At 39.1% G+C, this 21,588-nt stretch overlaps 1 long non-coding RNA gene and 8 other non-coding genes across 12 annotated transcripts; 3 read left to right on the top strand and 6 right to left on the bottom strand.

The window, feature by feature from the left end:
- Window positions 1–290: 290 nt before the first annotated feature.
- Window positions 291–21,195, bottom strand: LOC116681134 (uncharacterized). Of its 4 annotated transcripts, none has more exons than XR_004329966.1 (3): window positions 21,184–21,195; window positions 17,678–17,682; window positions 291–455 (listed from the first exon to the last, which is right to left on the bottom strand). It is a non-coding gene; the product is annotated as an uncharacterized LOC116681134 (long non-coding RNA). The 4 variants fall into 4 exon arrangements; XR_004329965.1 differs by lacking the exon at window positions 17,678–17,682 and adding an exon at window positions 9,818–9,825; XR_004329967.1 differs by lacking the exons at window positions 17,678–17,682; window positions 21,184–21,195 and adding exons at window positions 4,709–4,712; window positions 14,039–14,049.
- On the bottom strand, window positions 3,741–3,812 carry trnaw-cca (transfer RNA tryptophan (anticodon CCA)). Its single transcript has one exon. It is a non-coding gene; the product is annotated as a tRNA-Trp (tRNA).
- trnak-cuu (transfer RNA lysine (anticodon CUU)) lies at window positions 4,908–4,980 on the bottom strand. The gene has a single exon. It is a non-coding gene; the product is annotated as a tRNA-Lys (tRNA).
- trnav-aac (transfer RNA valine (anticodon AAC)) lies at window positions 13,687–13,759 on the bottom strand. Its single transcript has one exon. It is a non-coding gene; the product is annotated as a tRNA-Val (tRNA).
- On the top strand, window positions 14,001–14,072 carry trnad-guc (transfer RNA aspartic acid (anticodon GUC)). The gene has a single exon. It is a non-coding gene; the product is annotated as a tRNA-Asp (tRNA).
- On the bottom strand, window positions 16,009–16,081 carry trnav-aac (transfer RNA valine (anticodon AAC)). The gene has a single exon. It is a non-coding gene; the product is annotated as a tRNA-Val (tRNA).
- On the top strand, window positions 16,323–16,394 carry trnad-guc (transfer RNA aspartic acid (anticodon GUC)). Its single transcript has one exon. It is a non-coding gene; the product is annotated as a tRNA-Asp (tRNA).
- trnav-aac (transfer RNA valine (anticodon AAC)) lies at window positions 18,331–18,403 on the bottom strand. Its single transcript has one exon. It is a non-coding gene; the product is annotated as a tRNA-Val (tRNA).
- trnad-guc (transfer RNA aspartic acid (anticodon GUC)) lies at window positions 18,645–18,716 on the top strand. The gene has a single exon. It is a non-coding gene; the product is annotated as a tRNA-Asp (tRNA).
- Window positions 21,196–21,588: the final 393 nt, after the last annotated feature.

The raw sequence follows: 21,588 nt of genomic DNA, 5'->3' as shown, positions 1-21,588 counted from the left end.
CACAGGTGAGGAGCTTGATAGCTGAACACTCTGGCTCCCATTCTTCTTTTGGAGACTTTAAGAACCACAAGGAACCCTGCATTCTTGGAGCGCAGTGCTCTGGTAGGATAATAAGGTACAATGAGCTCTTTAAAACCTGTTAGCTGACAGATAACACTTCCTCTCCTCCTCTCCAAGTCTGTTTTCTATGAAATTGCTGTTGGTGTTGAGGCCTGAGGTCAGTTAGGAGTCAGTCAGTCGGTCAGTTAGTCAGTAAATCCTGACTGATAATTTAAATTTAGCAGCTGAACCAATCTGGAAAATAACATGAGATCAATACAGTTGTTCGGGCCCTGTGCTACATGTTTATTGGCGTTGCCTAGCGTCTGCGTCGAACAACTCTCCTACGTCGGTGGACATGGGAGGACCTGTGAGTCCTCCTGCGTCTGCGAGCGGGGCGAGCGGCGTGTCTGCGTCTGCGTGGCATTGTCAAAAAACAACCTGATGGGAGCAACCTGATTGGTCCTACTTATAGACTCTCATGACAATGCTCTGTGATGTCACTGATAATGGCACAGTGATCCAGAAACGGCTTTCCTGCTTGCAGTGGAGATGTGTTAACAGGTCGAGTTTTACATTTAGGTCGACACTTGATTTACAGCACGCACACGCACACACACACACACACACACACACACACACACACACACACACACACAGAAACAGACACACGCACACACACACACACACACACACACAGACACACGCACACACACACACACACACACAAAGACACACATGCACGTACACAGGCGCACACACACGCACACGCACACAGAGACACACACGCAAACACACGTACACAGACAAAAAAAACCTATATTCTATGATGTCACAGATGATGTCACAGTTTATGTGACACATCATCATTTATGATGTAACAGAGACAACATACCTTGACTTCATTGATGATGGAACACGCTGCCTTCAGATGGGTCAGGTAACAAATCCCTAGTGACATCGCATTGATTGAGTCACAGGAATTTGACATTGTGAAAGATGAATGGCAGTTACCCTGAGTTCCTTCAAGCCATAGAAGTATAAAAAAAGTTATACTTCATTTATTAATTGTTTAACATCAACATCATGTTAGGTAAAGAAACCAGAACAGGAACTGAGCAAGAACAGCGAACCATCACTGCAATTTCCCCTTGCGGGATTAATAAAGTATACATTATTATTATTATTTTTATTAATGTTGTTGTTATTATTGTTGTTTTTGTTATTATTGTTGTTTTTGCTATTATTATTGTTGTTATTACTGTTGTTATTATTATTATTGTTGTTGTTATTATTACTATTATTATTGTTGTTATTACTGTTGTTATTATTGGTATTATTATGATTGTTTGTTTTGTTGTTATTATTATTATTATTGTTAGTATTACTGTTGTTATTTTTATTATCATCATCATCATAATCATCTAGTTGAAGGTCGATACCTCATTGCCATGTGAACATATGACAGGAACATAGGTGCATTCCTCTGATGAAGGCGATGGTTCCTCACACAAATCAACACACTCAATCAACGACAGCAGTGCTTTGGGATTAATTAGTTTGAGACATGTTTAAAGAACCCAGATTATAAAAACAAAATCTATTTTTCTGGAATTTGGGGGGTCATTTTGTGTCTCTGGTGCTTCCAAACATATACACACTTGGAAAAATAACTATCCATGGTTTTTGAGTGAGATCCGGTTTCTGAATGTCCTCTGTCTTCAGTCTCCGGATGAGACGTCTCACTCTGTAGCTAAAACAAGTGAGATGTGTCACTCTGTAGTAGTACCATAATAACAGTAATACTAACAATAGTACTAATAACAACAACACAAATAATCATAACAATAATAACAATTATAACAATAATGATGATAACAACAATAATAATAATAGCAACAATAACATCAATAATAATAATAATAATAATAACAACAGTAACAACAACAACAATAATGACAACAGTAATATTAATAACAGTAACAACAATAATAACAAAAACAACAATAATAACAATAATAACAATAATAACAATAACAATAATAATAATAATAATAATAATAATAATAATAATAATGTATACTTTATTAATCCCGCAAGGGGAAATTGCAGTGATGGCTCGCTGTTCTTGCTCAGTTCCTGTTCTGGTTTCACATGATGTTGATGATGTTGAACTCTGGGAAAGGAAGTTCTATTATGGGGCATCATTCCTGAGATTCAGCTTAACAATGTTAAACAATTAATAAATGAAGTATAACTTTTTTATAATTCTATGGCTTAAAGGAACTCAGGGTGATGACATAATGAATAGTGCTGATGACATAATGAATGTGTATATGCATTAATCAAAAGGAAAGTTGATGTGTTTATGCATTATTCAAAAATAAATTTGATGTGTATATGCATTAATGAAAAAGAAAGTTTATATGTATATGAAGAAATCTAAAAGAAAGTTTGATGTGTGTACATGACATAATGAATAGTGTTGATGACATAATGAACAGTGATAATGACATAATGAATGTTATGATATAATGAAAAGAAAGTTGATCTGTATATGCATTAATCAGTAGACCTCGTCGAGCAATGGTAGCGCGTCTGACTCCAGATCAGAAGGTTTCATTTCCTGGGCACTGCCAGGTGCTCTTGAGTAAGGCACTGTACCCCCCAACTGCTCAGGATACTGGTCTGGTCCACTTACTCTGACATCCCTCCATGTTGGCATGAATAGTCCTGAATGTGTGTCAGCCTGTGTGTGATTACTAACAGAGTGTAAGTTCTAATTCTGACCACTGGTGATCAATAAAGAGTATAAATTACACATCACATTATGTTAATCAAAAAGAAAGTTGATGTGTCTATGCATTAATATAAAAGAACGTTCATGTGTATATGCATTAATGAAAAAAGAGTTGATGTGTATATGCATAAATAAAATAAAGTTGATGTGTATATATGACATAATGAATAGTGACGATGACACAATGAATGGTGATTATTTAATGAAAAGAAAGTTGATGTGTATATGCATCAATTAAAAAGAAAGTTGATGTGTATTTGCATTAATCTAAACAGAAGTTGATGTGTACATGCATAAATGAAATAAAGTTAATGTATATATATAACATAATGAATAGTGATGATGACGTAATGAATGGTGATGAGATATTGAAAAGAAAGTTGATGTGTAAATGCATTAATCTAAAAAAAAGGAAACTTATTTGTTTATGTAAATTCTGAAAAGCATAGAATTTGTTGAAGGAGCATAAAATAGGGCTGCTAGTAAGTTTGCAGGTGCACTGAACATTTCCACGGTAACAGGGAGTTCATCCAATCAGATATGTCACTGTAAAAAATAGAATGTTGGCACATCAAGAAATGCTTTTGACCCTTTGATGCGGATCAAAGGTGCTTAGGATGTTCCATCTACACCATTTAATGAATATACGCATCAACTTTCTTTTAGATTAATATAATTTAATGATCCTCAGTGGGGAAATTACAATTTACACTCTGTTATTAATCACACACAGGGCTAAAATACACACTCACACTGAGGACCTATTCATACCCACATGAGAGAAATGTCACAGCGAGTGGACTGCCGGCTTCACACAAGAACACTCCATACTTCAGTCCACATATGGAATTCATGCAGTGGTCCCCAACCTGATTCCCTACTACTGCCACCCCTAAACATTTGACCCCAACATAATTTGAACAAGCAACCTTCTGATCTGGAGTCAGACGCGCTACCGTTGCGCCACGAGGTCTACTGATTAATGCATGTACACATCATCTTTCTTTTTGATTAATACAATTTAATATATAATATTTATTGATCCCTATTGGGGAAATTACAATTTACACTCTGTGTACATTTTGTTAGTAATCACACACAGGCCTGAAATACACACACACACACACACTCAGGATCTATTCAAGCACTAATGGAGAGATGTGAGAGTGAGTGGGCTACCAGCTGGACCAGCGCCTTGAGCGGTTGGGGGGGTACCTGGCAGTTCCCAGGATGTGAAGTGGCATCCAACCACACTCTGTAATTTGGTCCGCATGGGGACTTGAACTGGCGACCCTCCGGTTCCCAACGCAGCTCCCTACATGTGCCAACATTCTATTTTTTACAGGGACATATCTGATTGTAACGGCAAATGTCAGGAAATATGGAGAGGTGCATTAAGACATCTTTTTAAAGCAGATGGACTTTTCCTTAAAGGAGAATTCCAGTCAATTTCAACACGTAGCTCTGTAGTTTGTACATTAGGAGGTCTGTCAGTGGAGAGAGAAATGAAACCAATCGGTGGTGTCTACCCCGTGTTATCCTCCTGCTAGAGTTAGCACCCAACAGCCTTAAACAGGGACAGTTAGTTTAAACCTGTTTTTATCACTCCAAATCCCCTTTGTGAAAACAAGGACGAGGAGTGAAACACTGAGACACACACACAGTTTATATTGTCATTTTGCCAATGTTCGCACACACATGCATGCACGCACACACATACACACATACACACACATCAACTTTCTTTTGGATTAATGCATATACACATCAACCTTCTTTTAGATTAATGCATATACACATCAACTTTCTTTTAAGCTGCAGTTCTAGAACAATAGGTTGAAGTTTTAGAATTTGAACATGCATTGTCACCAGACTTTAGTTTGATCTGAGGAACAGGAGGTCAGCACAGGCCATGATCGTAGAATGCAGGCACATTTTAGTCTGGTAAATTACAGGGATTTTTACACTGGGATGGAACTGCTGATCTTGCGATTGACAGCCGATCCACCCCAATACAGCCATCTGATACTGTCCAGAACTGAGGGATTCCCACTCTCTAAAACTTCACCGCCCAACGTGGGGCTCGAACCCACGACCCTGAGATTAAGAGTCTCATGCTCTACCGACTGAGCTAGACAAGCCCTTCTTAAGTTTTGAGTTGCGGTCCAAACATTTTACTTAAACGTTCTGAAATGTTACAGTTCTAGAATGTTAGGTTGAAGTTCTAGAATGTTAGCTTTAAATTCTAAAATGTTAAGCTGCAGTTCTTTCGAAGAAGTCAAGTCTTTTGGGGGGGGGGGGAGGTTTAAATGTGTGGGAGTGTTTATGGTCGGGTTGAATATGTTTGTATGAAGGAGTACGTTGTTTTGTTTCAATACACGTTGTGAAACTCATATCAATGTTTTCCTTTGTCTATTGACAGGATTATTAATCTCACTTAACGGTATGTAGAGGGGTTGTGGTCTATGACAGATTTTTCAATACATTTAACAAGTTTCCTAAACTCTTAACACACCAACACACCCAAAACACACAATTGGCAAAACATTTAATTTCATGCTCAAAATCCCACATTGTAGGCAAGGCAAGGCAAGGCAGCTTTATCTGTAGAGCACATTTCAGCAACAGGGCAATTCAAAGTGCTTTACACAAAATCAGTTAAACAGATAAATCACAATTACAAACAGTTAAAAATTATAAGCGTATAAAACACATGAATAGATAGTTTAAAAAAAAAAGACACATAAACATAAGAATAAAAGTTACAGTGCAGCAAACTAAACTCCAAAACTAATTTTCAAAATACAATAATACACTAACACAACACGCTATGTCTGACAAAACAATGCAAACGTGTTTCAAAATCAAATAATTATTCCAAACACTAACACATGTTCTCCTCCAACAGGAACATTTAGTCAATCATAACACAATGACAAAAAAAACTCTATCATCAGCTGAAATTACAAAAACTTCATTATTTTGGATGTGTCAGGTATGCCCTTTACAATAGACGGTATATTGCATTGATCACAGATTGTGTTTTGCACATGCATTTTATTTCTTTTGTTGAAAAACTTCAATACCAATTTTGATTTTTCCAATTATGTTTCTCCCACGGCGACGCCTTTTCGCCAAGTTGAAGCCAGCCTCGTCAACATAGATAATTTCATGTGGGACTTGATTGGCCTCCAACTCCATGACTCTGAAAGAAATTAGACACAGTGTATGTAACTGCTTTGCTGTACTGTATATCTACTGTATGTCCTCATGTACTCCAGGTTTATAGAGTAGTTTGCAGTAATGACTGTATTGGATAACCTTACCTGGACGTATTGGTGACGGAGTTCTTTGATGCGTTCACTGTTCCTTTCAAAAGGAACTTTCTATAGTTGTTTCATTCGGACTCTGTGTTTAGCTAGAGTCCGAGAAATGGATGTTAGGCTAATTGCTGCAATGTTCCCAAAGACAAGGTTGTCCATCAATGAATGTTGATGTGTATATGCATTAATATCAAAGACAGTTGATGTGTATATGCATTGATCAAAAGAAAGTTGATGTCATAATGAATTGTGGTAACATAATGAATAGTGATGATATCATAATTAATAGGGATGATACACTAAATAGAAAGTTGATTTGCATATGCATTAATATCAATGAATGTTGATGTGTATATGCATTAATCTATAAAAAAGTTGATGTCATAATGAATAGTGATGACATAATGAATAGTGATGATGACATAATGAATGTGTTTATGCATTAATGAAAAAGAAATTTGATGTATATATGCATTTATTAAAAGGAAAGTTGATGTTTTTATGCATAAATCAAAAAGAAAGATGATGTGTGTATGCATTAATGAAAAAGAAAGTTGATGTGTTGGAAAATGTTTTCGGATACCATGGTGACCGGAGAAACTCATTCATCTGTTACGCATGTTACTTTATCTTTATTGTGAATTTGATTTCATTTTGAATTGTTATTTCGCATTAATCAAAAAGAAAGTTGATGTGTACATGCATTAATCTAAAAGAAAGTTGATGTCATAATGAATTGTGATGATGACATAATGAATGGTGATGATATAATAAAAAGAAAGTTGATGTGTATATGCAATAATCTATAAAAAAAAGTTGATGTCATAATGAATAGTGATGATGACATAATGAAGACCAGTTGTTCCACATGGCTAGGGTCTAAGTTTGCACGCTGTAGACTCAACACATTTCCAGCTGTGCTAAAAACCCACTCAGAAAACAGCTGGCCTTATATCTGGGGTCGAGGAGAGCTGCAAGCAGAAATGTGGAGTTTGCAAAAATTGGTTCAAAATGCCATTCTAGTTCTTTGCTCAGATTGGCTGCCAGTTTCCCTGCTGCTGTGCCTAACCTTTCCCTGGACTCAGCCGCAACATCTTGGCCCAGCCCCACTGTGGCATCCTGATCATCATCACCAGCCAGGAACTGATCTGATTCATCCTCAGATTCCTCACCAGCATGCAGTGACCTGATGATGGTGCAGGGCCATCCAGGAGGGGGATGACCTCAGAGATGGAGGCGCTGGGTTTTGAGGGCGCCCGTGTGACCTCCTCAAAAGGACTAAGAACAGTGAGCATGTCTGATGCTAACCCCCACTCATTTGGATAGATGATTGTAGAATCTTTACCCATGTTAGAATGCCAAGCCCTGCGCTGCTCCGCCAGCCGCTGGAGCATGTAGAAAGTATTGTTCCACCTTGTTTTTTCATCTGTTATGAGCGTGTGCTGGGGGAGGTTCTACTGTGTTTGGAGCTCATGTAATCTGTTGCTGGCTTTGCTTAAGCGATGAACATGGCCAGATATGCTCCTGGCTTTGGAGAGAAGGGATGAATAGTGATGATATCATAATTAATGGTGATGATACAATGAACAGAAAGTTGATTTGTACATGCATTAATATCAAACAATGTTGATGTGTATATGCATTAATATCAAAGAAAGTTGATGTCATAATGAATAGTGATGATGACATAATGAATGGTGATGATATAATAAAAAGAAACTTGATGTGTATATGCATTAATCAAAAAGAAAGTTAATCTATGCATTAATGAAAAAGGAAGTTGATGTCATAATGAATAATGATGATGACATAATGAATGTGTATATGCATTTATTAAAAAGAAAGTTGATGTTTATATGCATTAATATCAAAGAATGTTGATGGTATATGGATTAATATCAATGAAAGTTGATGTGTATATGCCGAAATCTAAAAAAAACTTGATGCGTATATGCGTTAATCTTAAAGAAAGTTGATATGTTTATGCATTAATAAAAAATTAAGTTAATGAGTATATGCATTAATCTAAAAGAAAGTTGATGTGTATATGCTTTAATAAAAAAGAAATTTGATATGTATATGCATTTATTAAAACGAAAGTTGATGTGTGTATGCAATAATAAAAAAGAAATTTGATGTGTATATGCATTAATATAAAAGGAAGTTGATGTCATAATGAATAGTGATGATGACATAATGAATAGTGACGATGACATAATGAATAGTGATGATGACATAATGAATGGTGATGATGACATAATGAATAGTGATGATGACATAATGAATGTGTATATGCATTAATCAAAAAGAAATTGTATGTATATGTGCAGTTATGTGTAGCTGCCTTACTGAAGGAAGCGTTGGGTCTGGAAAAAGAGCCTCTTTTGGACAGGTCCCACCGGACCCTCCAACCCAAACCCAAGCCTGGTGATGGTCCACGAGCCATTGTGTGCAGATTTCATCGTTACAGTGACTGTGTTGACATTCTGCGCCGACAATTTGTCGGTGCTCGATATGGTCGGATTCATCCAGCGCGACTTCGCATCACATACAACGGTGCTGAGAAGGACTTTGTTTCTGCGGATGAAGCCAGCGACTATGTCAAAACGTTGATTTCTGGGCGAGCTCTAGTTGAGCTTTTCAGATTTTTGTTCTATTATTCCTTAGTTTGTGGACTCACCAGCCTTATTTATCTACATGTTCAGTATTTTTTTTTCAGTACATTTTCAGGTTTTCTGGCTTGCTACACTAACTAGGTTAGTGTCACTGTTTGTTTAAAGCAGGTATTTTTTTTTTTTCTTCAATCTTACTGTATGTGATTAACATAATATATCTGTTGTATTTTGTACTTCAGATATGATCAGCACTACCTCATTTTATGCTTTCTCCATCTGATAGTACAGGACTGAGGGCCTACTATTATTTGTCATTTTGCATTTTTACGTGCTTTACTATATTCATGTGCATACTGTTAAACAGTGTTGAGATCGGCGGGAGGTTTTTTTTCTCTCTTACCTTTGTCTATTCTGCATGGTCTCCGGGTTGTTCGACGCTATTGTGGACAACTTTGGTTATTGTGGGAAACACTGCTGTCTCCTTTGTTCTATGGTTATATGGGGACTTGGGTGTATTTGTGTTTGGGGTATGTTGGGTTGTGGGTGTTCCACCCCGGCTCTCTATGACCATTTTCATTTTTTTATGTTATTTTTTATTTAAATGGTTAATGGCATTATAGATCCCAGCATGGCTGGGTCAGGCACACCTCTCAGATTTATCAGTTGGAATATCAGAGGTATGGGGAATCTGTTAAGAGATCTAAGGTTTTTGCGCACTTGAAACGTTAAACTCTGATATAGTATTCTTGCAGGAGACTCACCTTCGCGTCAAAGATCACCGTAGGTTACGTTGCCCTTGGGTGGCTCAAGTTTTCCACTCAAATTTTAATTCAAAAGCTAGAGGAGTCGCCATTTTAGTTAGCAGAAAAGTTCAGTTCTCATCCACTGATGTTATTGCTGATAGGAATGGCAGATACCTCATGGTTGCTGGTACTTTTTCACAAAAGAGGGTTTTGTTTGTAAATGTAAATGCCCCAAACTTCGATGATGTTGAATTCGCTAACAGATTGCTGAGTAACATTCCCTTCTTGAATACACACCTGCTGATCTTCGGTGGGGATCTTATTTGTATTTTTGACCCAATCTTGGATCGTTCTAATCCTCGAAATCTGACTCAATCTGCTATGTCTATAATATTCTCTGATTATAGACATGAAACTTGTTGATCCATGGAGATTTTCCCAGGTGCATCATTCACATTCTAGGAATGATTACTTTTTAATTGACAGTACGCTTAATGCAGGTGTAATTTCCTCTGACTATTTAGGTATTGTAATATCTGACCATTCACCTTTATTATTAGATATTCAACTTTCTACTTATAAACGTAGCCCACCTCTTTGGAGATTTAACTCTCTTCTATTGGCAGACAAAGAATTTTGCGAACTTATTTCAAATTCTATTAATGAGTTCTTGTCTTTCAATTAAAATGTATATATGCAGTTATTAAAAAGAAAGTTGATGTGTATATGCATTAATCTAAAAGAAAGTTGATGTGTATATGCAGTAATATAAAAGAAAGTTGATGTCATAATGAATTGTGATGATGACATAATGAATGGTGATGATATAATAAAAAGAAAGTTGATGTGTATATGCATAAATAAAAAGAAAGTTGATGTGTATATGCATTTATTAAAAAGAAAGTTGATGTCATAATGAATTGTGATGATGACATAATGAAAAGTGATGATGACATAATGAATAGTGATGATAAATCAAAAATTAAGTTAATGAGTATATGCATTAATCTAAAAGAAAGTTGATGTGTATATGCATTAATCAAAAAGAAATTTGATTTGTATATGCATTTATTAAAAAGAAAGTTGATGTGTAAATGCATTAATATCAAAGAAAGTTGATGTGAATAGTGATGATGACATAATGAATAGTGATGATGACATAATGAATGGTGATGATAAATCAAAAAGAAAGTTGATGACATAATGAACTGCAGCTGGCAGTTAAAAAAAAATCTGTTAAAAATCTCTGATGGCAGAGACACAACGGGAGTTTCCTTTAAACCAAGCAGCGTGTCTGAAACCCACGTTCACCAGAAATCTACTGGTTACTATGTAAGGACTACAAACCCCACGTTCAACAGAAATCTACTGGTTACTATGTAAGGACTACAAACCCCACGTTCACCAGAAATCTACTGGTTACTATGTAAGGACTACAAACCCCACGTTCACCAGAAATCTACTGGTTACTATGTAAGGACTACAAACCGAAGTTAAAAACAAACCTGAAGCTGAAGAAACCCTAAACGTTAACGGAACAGATCCGCAGACCTGATTGACTGACGGAGCAGGAGAGAGCGAGAGAGAGAGAGAGAGAGAGAGCGCATTTCTCCATGTTCTGTGTGTGTGTGATTGATCCGAGCGGGTTTGTAGGGGGGGGGGGGGGGGCGCTGTGATTATCACAGAACGCTGCGCGGCCAGTTGAGTTTTATTCAATCCGAGCACGGATATTGACTCATATTACTCGGATAGTACTTGTACTCGGCAAAAGTGCTTTATCTGTACCGGATACTCGGATCACCCCTAATAGACACATCAACTTTCTTTTTGATTATTGCATATACACATCAACTTTCTTTTATATTAATGCATATATGTAGCACCCCACACTCCCTACAATGCCCAAGCTGCAATAAACTTACTTCAGACAGGAATAATGGGGTGTTAGGGTTCGGTTCTTTAAGGTAGCTACCCCGAAGGTTTACCTATATTGGGTTAATGATATATTACCCTAATTTTACCATGTATATATATATATATATATATATAGTTCCATATTAGAAGAACGGACTCCAGACAACTCTTTGAACAAACAAATATATAATTTACTGGACAATAACTTAAAAGGGACAAATATTATTAAACAGTTTGAATGAATAAACAGAAAAAATATTTAAACACAAATAGGTTAACTCAGTTTTCAAATTATATTACCGACATTTATACTTTCTTTACCCCGTTTAACTTCAAAAAAATACTAGAAACATTAACACACTGTGGTACCACACACACACACATCACAAAAATCCAACTTACAGTTAGTCGTTAGTCCCGGAAACACTGTCCCACCACGAACACGGAAAAACTCTCAATCCAGCAACGTCCTCCTCCGCAGGATACACACCGCCGTCCTCTCAGGTTGCAGTCAAACGTCCTCGGAAACAGGAACTCCCTGCCGTTAGCTCCCACGGTTAGCAAGCACACTAGCTAGCACTGCAGTCGGACAAGAGAAGTGCAGTAATGTACTCCGCTACACCGTCGTCAGTCCACTCACATATCCTCTAAGCTACTTTTCTCGTGTCGCTCAATGTTTCTCAGTCTCTTTTTGCAATTCTCTCTCTACCGTCTCTCTCGTGTATCTCTCTCGTGTATCTCTCTCGTGCGTCTCCGGCCCGTCTCCCCCCGACGTCTCTCCAACGTTCCGTTCTCAAAAAAAAAAAAAAACCCTCCCTCACACGTTCACTTCCTCACTCACAACCATTCACCACAGACAACATTGACTGACAACAAAACTGGCCAATCAGTATAACACATTTCCAACTAAAGGGCAGTACGTATAAATATTGTTCAGTTTACACCTCTGCTAATGTTATAAACTATTTTGAATACTGTATATTAACTCCTAACTTTAAACATCCTGCAAAACTTTACTTACTGTAGAACTTAAGTGTTTAAAGCTCTCAGTTACAACTTTTTGGGATTCTCATTTAAACTAAATGGCTTTCAGTTTACCTGCATAACTAACTTTTTCTTTCCTACATATGACTTAGGTAGAAACTAACTGGTTTAAATCCCTTAGATTTATACTAGGGCTACATATACATATCAACTTTCTATTTGATTTATCATCACCATTCATTATGTCATCATATTTCTTTTACATGAATGCATACATACATCAACTTTCTTTTTATGATATCATCACCATTCATTATGTCATCATCACTATTCATTATGACATCAACTTCTTTTTAATAAATGCATATACACATCAACTTTCTTTTTAATGAATGCCTAACAAATCAAATTTCTTTTTGATTTATGCATACACACACCAACTTTCTTTTAGATTAATTCATATACACAAATTTTTTTTTTGATTTATGCATATACACATCAACTTTTATTGATATTAAAGAATGAACACATCAACTTTTATTGATATTAAAGCATGAACACATCAACTTTTATTGATATTAATCCATATACCATCAACAGTCTTTGATATTACTGCATATACACATCAACTTTCTTTTTATTAATAAGCATATAAACATCAAATTTCTTTTTGATTAATGCTTAAAAAACATCAACTTTCTTTTAATAAGTGCATATACACATTCAATTTATTTTTTATTAATGCATATACACATCAACTTTCTTTTAGATTTATGCACATACACATCAACTTTTGTTTTGATAAATGCATATACACATCAACTTTCTTTTTCATTAAGATAAGATGGTGCTTGAACATGAAGAGCTTTGTAGGTGAGAAGAAGGATTTTAAATTCTATTCTGGATTTTACAGGAAGCCAATGCAGAGAAGCCAAACCAGGAGAGATGTGATCTCTTTTCCTGGTTCCTATCAGAACACGTGCTGCAGCATTCTGGATCAGCTGAAGAATCTTTATGGACTCTTTTAAGCAACCTGATAATAAAGAACTGGAGTAATCCATCTTAGAAGTAACAAATGCGTGGACTAGTTTTTCTGCATCAATTTTCGACAGGATATTCCTGAATCTCTGAATGTGATGACTACTGCACTGGGGAAACTTCGGTAGGCCTGGCCACGATTTCACGTCAGGGAGATTTTTCCGTGAATGTCATGGAGAGTTTAACTTCGCAGAGTTTGATTGTGCAAAGTCAATACAAACAAAGAAATGTGTTTCCGCCCTGTTTCGAACAGGGGACCTTTCGCGTGTTAGGCGAACGTGATAACCACTACACTACGGAAACTGACGAAAAGCATTTATTTTGCATATTTGTGGGAAAATGCACCATTTTTATTTTACTGCAAATGTTCAAAAAGCTACAAAATAGAGATTTTAAACTAGATTCAGTCACAGATGCTTTGTCATGGATTTGAATGATGGCAAATATGTAGTAAACCTAAATATTTCTAAATGCATTGACTGTGGTCTGAATGTTGGAATAGCGCCACCTATTTCTTGATGTGCCAAATATTAAGCTTGGGCATTCCTCGTTAGTATACTGGACAGTATCTCCGCCTGTCACGCGGAAGATCGGGGTTCGATTCCCCGACGGGGAGATTTTTCTACCAGCTAACCCAATGCAAGGCCTCGAGGAAGTCCCGGCGAACGCGTGGGACTACTCGGGAAAGTGGGCCTTGGCTCAAGCTGTCTTCAGCATGGAAGAGAACTCCTGATCCTAAATGGGAATGTTTTCAAGCGATTGAAAGAGCACAACTCCTGGACGTGAACAAAACGTCACAAGGTGCCGCAGGAGTTGGGAGAGTGTCAAGTCTAGCCACCTTGGAATTCCATTTATGCTCTTTGCAGACTATGTGGTTCATTTGGCTTTATCAGGCATTGATCTACAGCTTCCACTGGGGTGAATCATGAGGGGGAAAGCGTGCCTTGGCTCAGGCTGTGTTCAGCATGGGAGGAGAACTCCTGACCCTAAATGGGAATATCGTCAAGCGATGGAAAAAGCATATCTACTGGACATGAACAGCACCTCACAAGGCGCAGCAGAAGGTGGAGAGTGTCAAGTCTGGGCACCTTATAATTCCTCTTCTGCTCTTTCCAGATTATGTTGTTCTGTGGGCTTCATCAAACAGTGATCTACAGCACCCACTGGGGCAGATTGAAGTCCAGTGTCAAGCATTCGTAATCAAAGTCAGCCCCTCCAAATCTCAAAGCTCAGGATTTCTCCCATCGGGTTGGGAGTCAATTGCTGTCCCAAGTGAAGACGTTCTTGTATCTCAAAAGCTTATTTCAAACAGTGCAACTTGTTCCAACACAAAAACCACAATACTACTGAAACTTTGGATGGTCGCCTCCGCCTCTCACACGGAAGACTGGGGTTTTATTTCCCGATGGGGAGATCTGTCTACCAGCTGCTAATTATTTCCCAAGGCTAAATCGACACTAGTATCATCTGTCAGAGTAGTTTGGATACGAGGCCCAACCATAGCAAAAGATATGACATTTTTTAAGAATGTATTATAGTGGATATACTCCAAGAAAGACAAAGGTTTTACAAAAGGATTGAGAATGATCCTGCTATCAAAGATATGTTTTCAGTGACGATATGATCACCTACTTCAGGATCCAGGAACGTAGGCAGACAGCAGGAACCTAAGACGGATCCAAGAATGTAAAACATCAACTATGAGGCTAGGAAGTTGAGGTTCAGGTAATTTAATTCATTCAATTTTATTTATATAGCGCCAAATCACAACAACACTTATCTCATTGCGCTTTTCATAAAAGAGCAGGTCCAGACCATCTTCTGTGATGTTATTTACAGAAACCGGAAAATTCCCACCAAGAGCAAGCACTAGGCGAAAGAGGCAAGGAAAAACTGAGCCAGAACTACCTATAAGCTTCATCAAAGAGGAAAGTCTCAAGCCTACTCTTAAATGTGGAGATGGTGTCTGCCTCCTGAACCCAAACGGGAACCTGGTGAGGAGCTTGATAGCTGAACACTCTGGCTCCCATTCTACTTTTGGAGACTTTAGGAACCACAAGGAACCCTGCATTCTGGGAGAGCAGTGCTCTGGTGGGGTAATAAGGTACAATGAGCTCTTTAAGATAAGATGGTGCTTGAACATGAAGAGCTTTGTAGGTGAGAAGAAGGATTTTAAATTCTATTCTGGATTTTACAGGAAGCCAATGCAGAGAAGCCAAACCAGGAGAGATGTGATCTCTTTTTCTGGTTCCTATCAGAACACGTGCTGCAGCATTCTGGATCAGCTGAAGAATCTTTATGGACTCTTTTAAGCAACCTGATAATAAAGAACTGGAGTAATCCAGCTTAGAAGTAACAAATGCGTGGACTAGTTTTTCTGCATCAATTTTCGACAGGATACTCCTGAATCTCTGAATGTGATGACTACTGCACTGGGGAAACTTCGGCAGGCCTGGCCACGATTTCACGTCAGGGAGATTTTTCCGTGAATGTCATGGAGAGTTTAACTTCGCAGAGTTTGATTGTGCGAAGTCAATACAAACAAAGAAATGTGTTTCCGCCCTGTTTCGAACAGGGGACCTTTCGCGTGTTAGGCGAACGTGATAACCACTACACTACGGAAACTGACGAAATTCATTTATTTTGCATATTTGTGGGAAAATGCACCATTTTTATTTTACTGCAAATGTTCAAAAAGCTACAAAATAGAGATTTTAAACTAGATTCAGTCACAGATGCTTTGTCATGGATTTGAATGATAGCAAATATGTAGTAAACCTAAATATTTCTACATGCATTGACTGTGGTCTGAATGTTGGAATAGCGCCACCTATTTCTTGATGTGCCAAATATTAAGCTTGGGCATTCCTCGTTAGTATAATGGACAGTATCTCCGCCTGTCACGTGGAAGATCGGGGTTCGATTCCCCGACGGGGAGATTTTTCTACCAGCTGACCAATGCAAGGCCTCGAGGAAGTCCCGGCAAACGCGTGGGACTACTCGGGAAAGTGGGCCTTGGCTCAAGCTGTGTTCAGCATGGAAGGAGAACTCCTGATCCTAAATGGGAATGTTTTCAAGCGATTGAAAGAGCACAACTCCTGGACGTGAACAAAACGTCACAAGGTGCCGCAGGAGTTGGGAGAGTGTCAAGTCTAGCCACCTTGGAATTCCATTTATGCTCTTTGCAGACTATGTGGTTCATTTGGCTTTATCAGGCATTGATCTACAGCTTCCACTGGGGTGAATCATGAGGGGGAAAGCGTGCCTTGGCTCAGGCTGTGTTCAGCATGGGAGGAGAACTCCTGACCCTAAATGGGAATATCGTCAAGCGATGGAAAAAGCATATCTACTGGACATGAACAGCACCTCACAAGGCGCAGCAGAAGGTGGGAGTGTCAAGTCTGGGCACCTTATAATTCCTCTTCTGCTCTTTCCAGATTATGTTGTTCTGTGGGCTTCATCAAACAGTGATCTACAGCACCCACTGGGGCAGATTGAAGTCCAGTGTCAAGCATTCGTAATCAAAGTCAGCCCCTCCAAATCTCAAAGCTCAGGATTTCTCCCATCTGGTTGGGAGTCAATTGCTGTCCCAAGTGAAGACGTACTTGTATCTCAAAAGCTTATTTCAAACAGTGCAACTTGTTCCAACACAAAAACCACAATACTACTGAAACTTTGGATGGTCGCCTCCGCCTCTCACACGGAAGACTGGGGTTTTATTTCCCGATGGGGAGATCTGTCTACCAGCTGCTAATTATTTCCCAAGGCTAAATCGACACTAGTATCATCTGCCAGAGTAGTTTGGATACGAGGCCCAACCATAGCAAAAGATATGACATTTTTTAAGAATGTATTATAGTGGATATACTCCAAGAAAAACAAAGGTTTTACAAAAGAATTGAGAATGATCCTGCTATCAAAGATATGTTTTCAGTGACGATATGATCACCTACTTCAGGATCCAGGAACGTAGGCAGACAGCAGGAACCTAAGACGGATCCAAGAATGTAAAACATCAACTATGAGGCTAGGAAGTTGAGGTTCAGGTAATTTAATTCAATTCAATTTTATTTATATAGCGCCAAATCACAACAACACTTATCTCATTGCGCTTTTCATAAAAGAGCAGGTCCAGACCATCTTCTGTGATGTTATTTACAGAAACCGGAAAGTTCCCACCAAGAGCAAGCACTAGGCGAAAGAGGCAAGGAAAAACTGAACCAGAACTACCTATAAGCTTCATCAAAGAGGAAAGTCTCAAGCCTACTCTTAAATGTGGAGATGGTGTCTGCCTCCTGAACCCAAACGGGAACCTGGTGAGGAGCTTGATAGCTGAACACTCTGGCTCCCATTCTACTTTTGGAGACTTTAGGAACCACAAGGAACCCTGCATTCTGGGAGCGCAGTGCTCTGGTGGGGTAAAAAGGTACAATGAGCTCTTTGAGATAAGATGGTGCTTGAACATGAAGAGCTTTGTAGGTGAGAAGAAGGATTTTAAATTCTATTCTGGATTTTACAGGAAGCCAATGCAGAGAAGCCAAACCAGGAGAGATGTGATCTCTTTTCCTAGTTCCTATCAGAACACGTGCTGCAGCATTCTGGATCAGCTGAAGAATCTTTATGGACTCTTTTAAGCAACCTGATAATAAAGAACTGGAGTAATCCAGCTTAGAAGTAACAAATGCGTGGACTAGTTTTTCTGCATCAATTTTCGACAGGATATTCCTGAATCTCTGAATGTGATGACTACTGCACTGGGGAAACTTCGGTAGGCCTGGCCACGATTTCACGTCAGGGAGATTTTTCCGTGAACGTCATGGAGAGTTTAACTTCGCAGAGTTTGATTGTGCGAAGTCAATACAAACAAAGAAATGTGTTTCCGCCCTGTTTCGAACAGGGGACCTTTCGCGTGTTAGGCGAACGTGATAACCACTACACTACGGAAACTGACGAAAAGCATTTATTTTGCATATTTGTGGGAAAATGTACCATTTTTATTTTACTGCAAATGTTCAAAAAGCTACAAAATAGAGATTTTAAACTAGATTCAGTCACAGATGCTTTGTCATGGATTTGAATGATAGCAAATATGTAGTAAACCTAAATATTTCTACATGCATTGACTGTGGTCTGAATGTTGGAATAGCGCCACCTATTTCTTGATGTGCCAAATATTAAGCCTGGGCATTCCCCGTTAGTATAATGGACAGTATCTCCGCCTGTCACGCGGAAGATCGGGGTTCGATTCCCCGACGGGGAGATTTTTCTACCAGCTAACCAATGCAAGGCCTCGAGGAAGTCCCGGCGAACGCGTGGGACTACTCGGGAAAGTGGGCCTTGGCTCAAGCTGTGTTCAGCATGGAAGGAGAACTCCTGATCCTAAATGGGAATAATTTCAAGCGATTGAAAGAGCACAACTCCTGGACGTGAACAAAACGTCACAAGGTGCCGCAGGAGTTGGGAGAGTGTCAACCTTATAATTCCTTTTCTGCTCTTTCCAGATTATGGGGTTCTGTTGGCTTGATCAAACAGTGATCTACAGCGCCCACTGGGGCAGATTGAAGTCCAGTGTCAAGCATTCGGAATCCAAGTCAGCCCCTCCAAATCTCAAAGCTCAGGATTTCTCCCATCGCGTTGGAAGCCAATTGCTGCCCCAAGTGAAGACGTTCTTGCATCTCAAAAGCTTATTTTCAAACAGTGCAACTTGTTCCAACACAAAAACCACATTACTACTGAAACTTTGGATGGTCGCCTCCGCCTCTCCCACGGAAGACTGGGGTTTTGATTCCCGATGGGGAGATCTATCTACCAGCTGCTAATTATTTCCCAAGGCTACATCAACACTAGTATCATCTGCCAGAGTAGTTTGGATACGAGGCCCAACCATAGCAAAAGATATGAAATTTTTTAAGAATGTATTATAGTGGATATACTCCAAGAAAGACAAAGGTTTTACAAAAGGATTGAGAATGATCCTATCTTCTCACACTATTGTGTAGTATGTGTTTCATGTTTGCACTTTTGTTTTTGAATGGTAAATGAACAACTGTGCTGGAATTTGTAATCAAAAACATGACTTTTCAAAAAATTAAAAACTGTTTTGAACACTTGAGGTATTTCCGTGTAGTCTTTGGTCTTGGACAGTTGCCTTGCAATCTAAAACTGTATATCCTATTGTCTCTAGAACAATAGTTGGCAGTTGGAGGAGTAATGGCTCTTTACAGTGAATATGCAAAAGAAGATGTTCACAAATTCAGTCCAGGTAAATTCAGTCTCAGCCCATATTCACACAGACCTAAACCAACTCACTTAATGCTGGTTACAATATTCTAATAATCAACAATGCCAGAGAAAAATGACAAAGAGTGATAACATTTTTGAGTATGTAAGTTTTGGCTTTTCCCTTGCAAACGTTTTGTTCCAATAACATTAACAAGCATACGGTCAGTTACGTTCCTTGTGTTTGTCACGATTTGGGGAAGCCAAATCGTGACAAACATTTGGTCGCTGGGCGACCAGGCCGCCAACCAGACGCTGGGCGACCAGGCCGCCAACCAGACGCAGGGCGACCAGGCCGCCAACCAGACGCTGGGCGACCAGGCCGCCAACCAGACGCTGGGCGACCAGGCCGCCAACCAGACGCTGGGCGACCAGGCCGCCAACCTGACGCTGGGCGACCAGGCCGCCAACCTGACGCTGGGCGACCAGGCCGCCAACATGACGCCTGTTACCTTGTCAACCTGACGTGCCTTTGACATGTTTCTGCATGGTCCTACTTATATCTGTGCTGATATTAAACTGAACTGATTTTACCATACTTCTGATAAATTCTAAGCTATGAATGATTTCATCTGCCAGGAAGCACAATGGTTTCCCTTTGCCATTACTTTAAGCATTCCTCCAAACTAAAACAATTGATCAAAAAGTTGATCACTTTGGGATCAACACTGTTGCTGTTGAGATTAACTAAAACAGTCAGCATGGCAAGTACCCACTAGTAGGCTTGAGTCCATCAGTTTAAAACTTGTTTTTCCTTTTTGTCTTTGGGTCAAATTTGACTTAAATTTCTTTATCAGAAATGAGTTTCTACGTACAGTTGTGTTCAGAATAATAGTGAATAATGCTCAAAATCATCCTTAGAATAGCTTTTAATTCCATAACATAAATACACTGGGAATGCTGCACATTCAATTCCAAATCACTTACGTTATGACCTCAATTGTGTGTGTGTGTGTGTAAGCGTCTGTGTGTCTTTGTGAGAGTGTGTATATATGTTTCTGTGTGTGTACGTAAGAATGTATGTGGGTGTGATTGTGAGTGTGTACAGGTGTGTGTGTGTGTGTGTGTGTAACATGGACGCCAGGAAGTCCTCCTGGTGTTCTGACACTGTCGAGAAAAGCCTGTTTAAACCATATTCTGCTTTTTACCTTGCTGCCTTGTGGTTTAAGTTCCAAAAGAAGAGCTCCAATAAGCTGCGGGTCTCTTCTAGTGACGGCTGGCGTCTTCTACTCAGGAAACCCAGGTGGAGTAGTGCAGGTGTAGTTCTGTCCAGCAGGAGTTATTCCATGCTCTGCTTCACTGAGGAATCTGATGTAGAAATGTATTGGTCTGTGGCCGGGGTGGTCAGTGGGTAGAACGGGCACACATTTATTTCAAGGTTCATACCTCGACGCAGAGACTGGCCCGAGGTCCGGTGCTTTGCAATACCAATCCCCTGATGGGATTACCGGTAGAGCGGCCATCTTTAATTGGTTCCTGTTCTTGTGTATCTGTCTTTTTATTTAGTTTTTGTTTTATGAACCATGAGTCTAATAATAAAGGCTAAGTATAGTGTAATCAGCTTCTACAATCATATCAGCACCATGGCAACAGCTGCGTGATCTCTATGGAGCTTGGACATCCCGCCTTAGGTTGTTGCCCTAAGGCAGCGAGAATTATGATGACACACAGACACAGATTCACATATGCACACAGACAGACAGACACACACAGACACAAACACACAAAAACAGACACACACACAGACAAACACACAAAAACACAGACCGACACACACACACACACACACACAGACAGACACACACCCCCTCAGAATAGCGCGTGGATGTAGAGCCTCTGTGGTTGTAGTCTGG

This window comes from Etheostoma spectabile, unplaced genomic scaffold (assembly GCF_008692095.1).
Source record: "Etheostoma spectabile isolate EspeVRDwgs_2016 unplaced genomic scaffold, UIUC_Espe_1.0 scaffold00018573, whole genome shotgun sequence".
In the NCBI taxonomy this organism is placed as follows: domain Eukaryota; kingdom Metazoa; phylum Chordata; class Actinopteri; order Perciformes; family Percidae; genus Etheostoma; species Etheostoma spectabile.
Note: the sequence above shows the minus strand (reverse complement) of the source record. Positions and strands in the feature narration are given on the sequence as shown.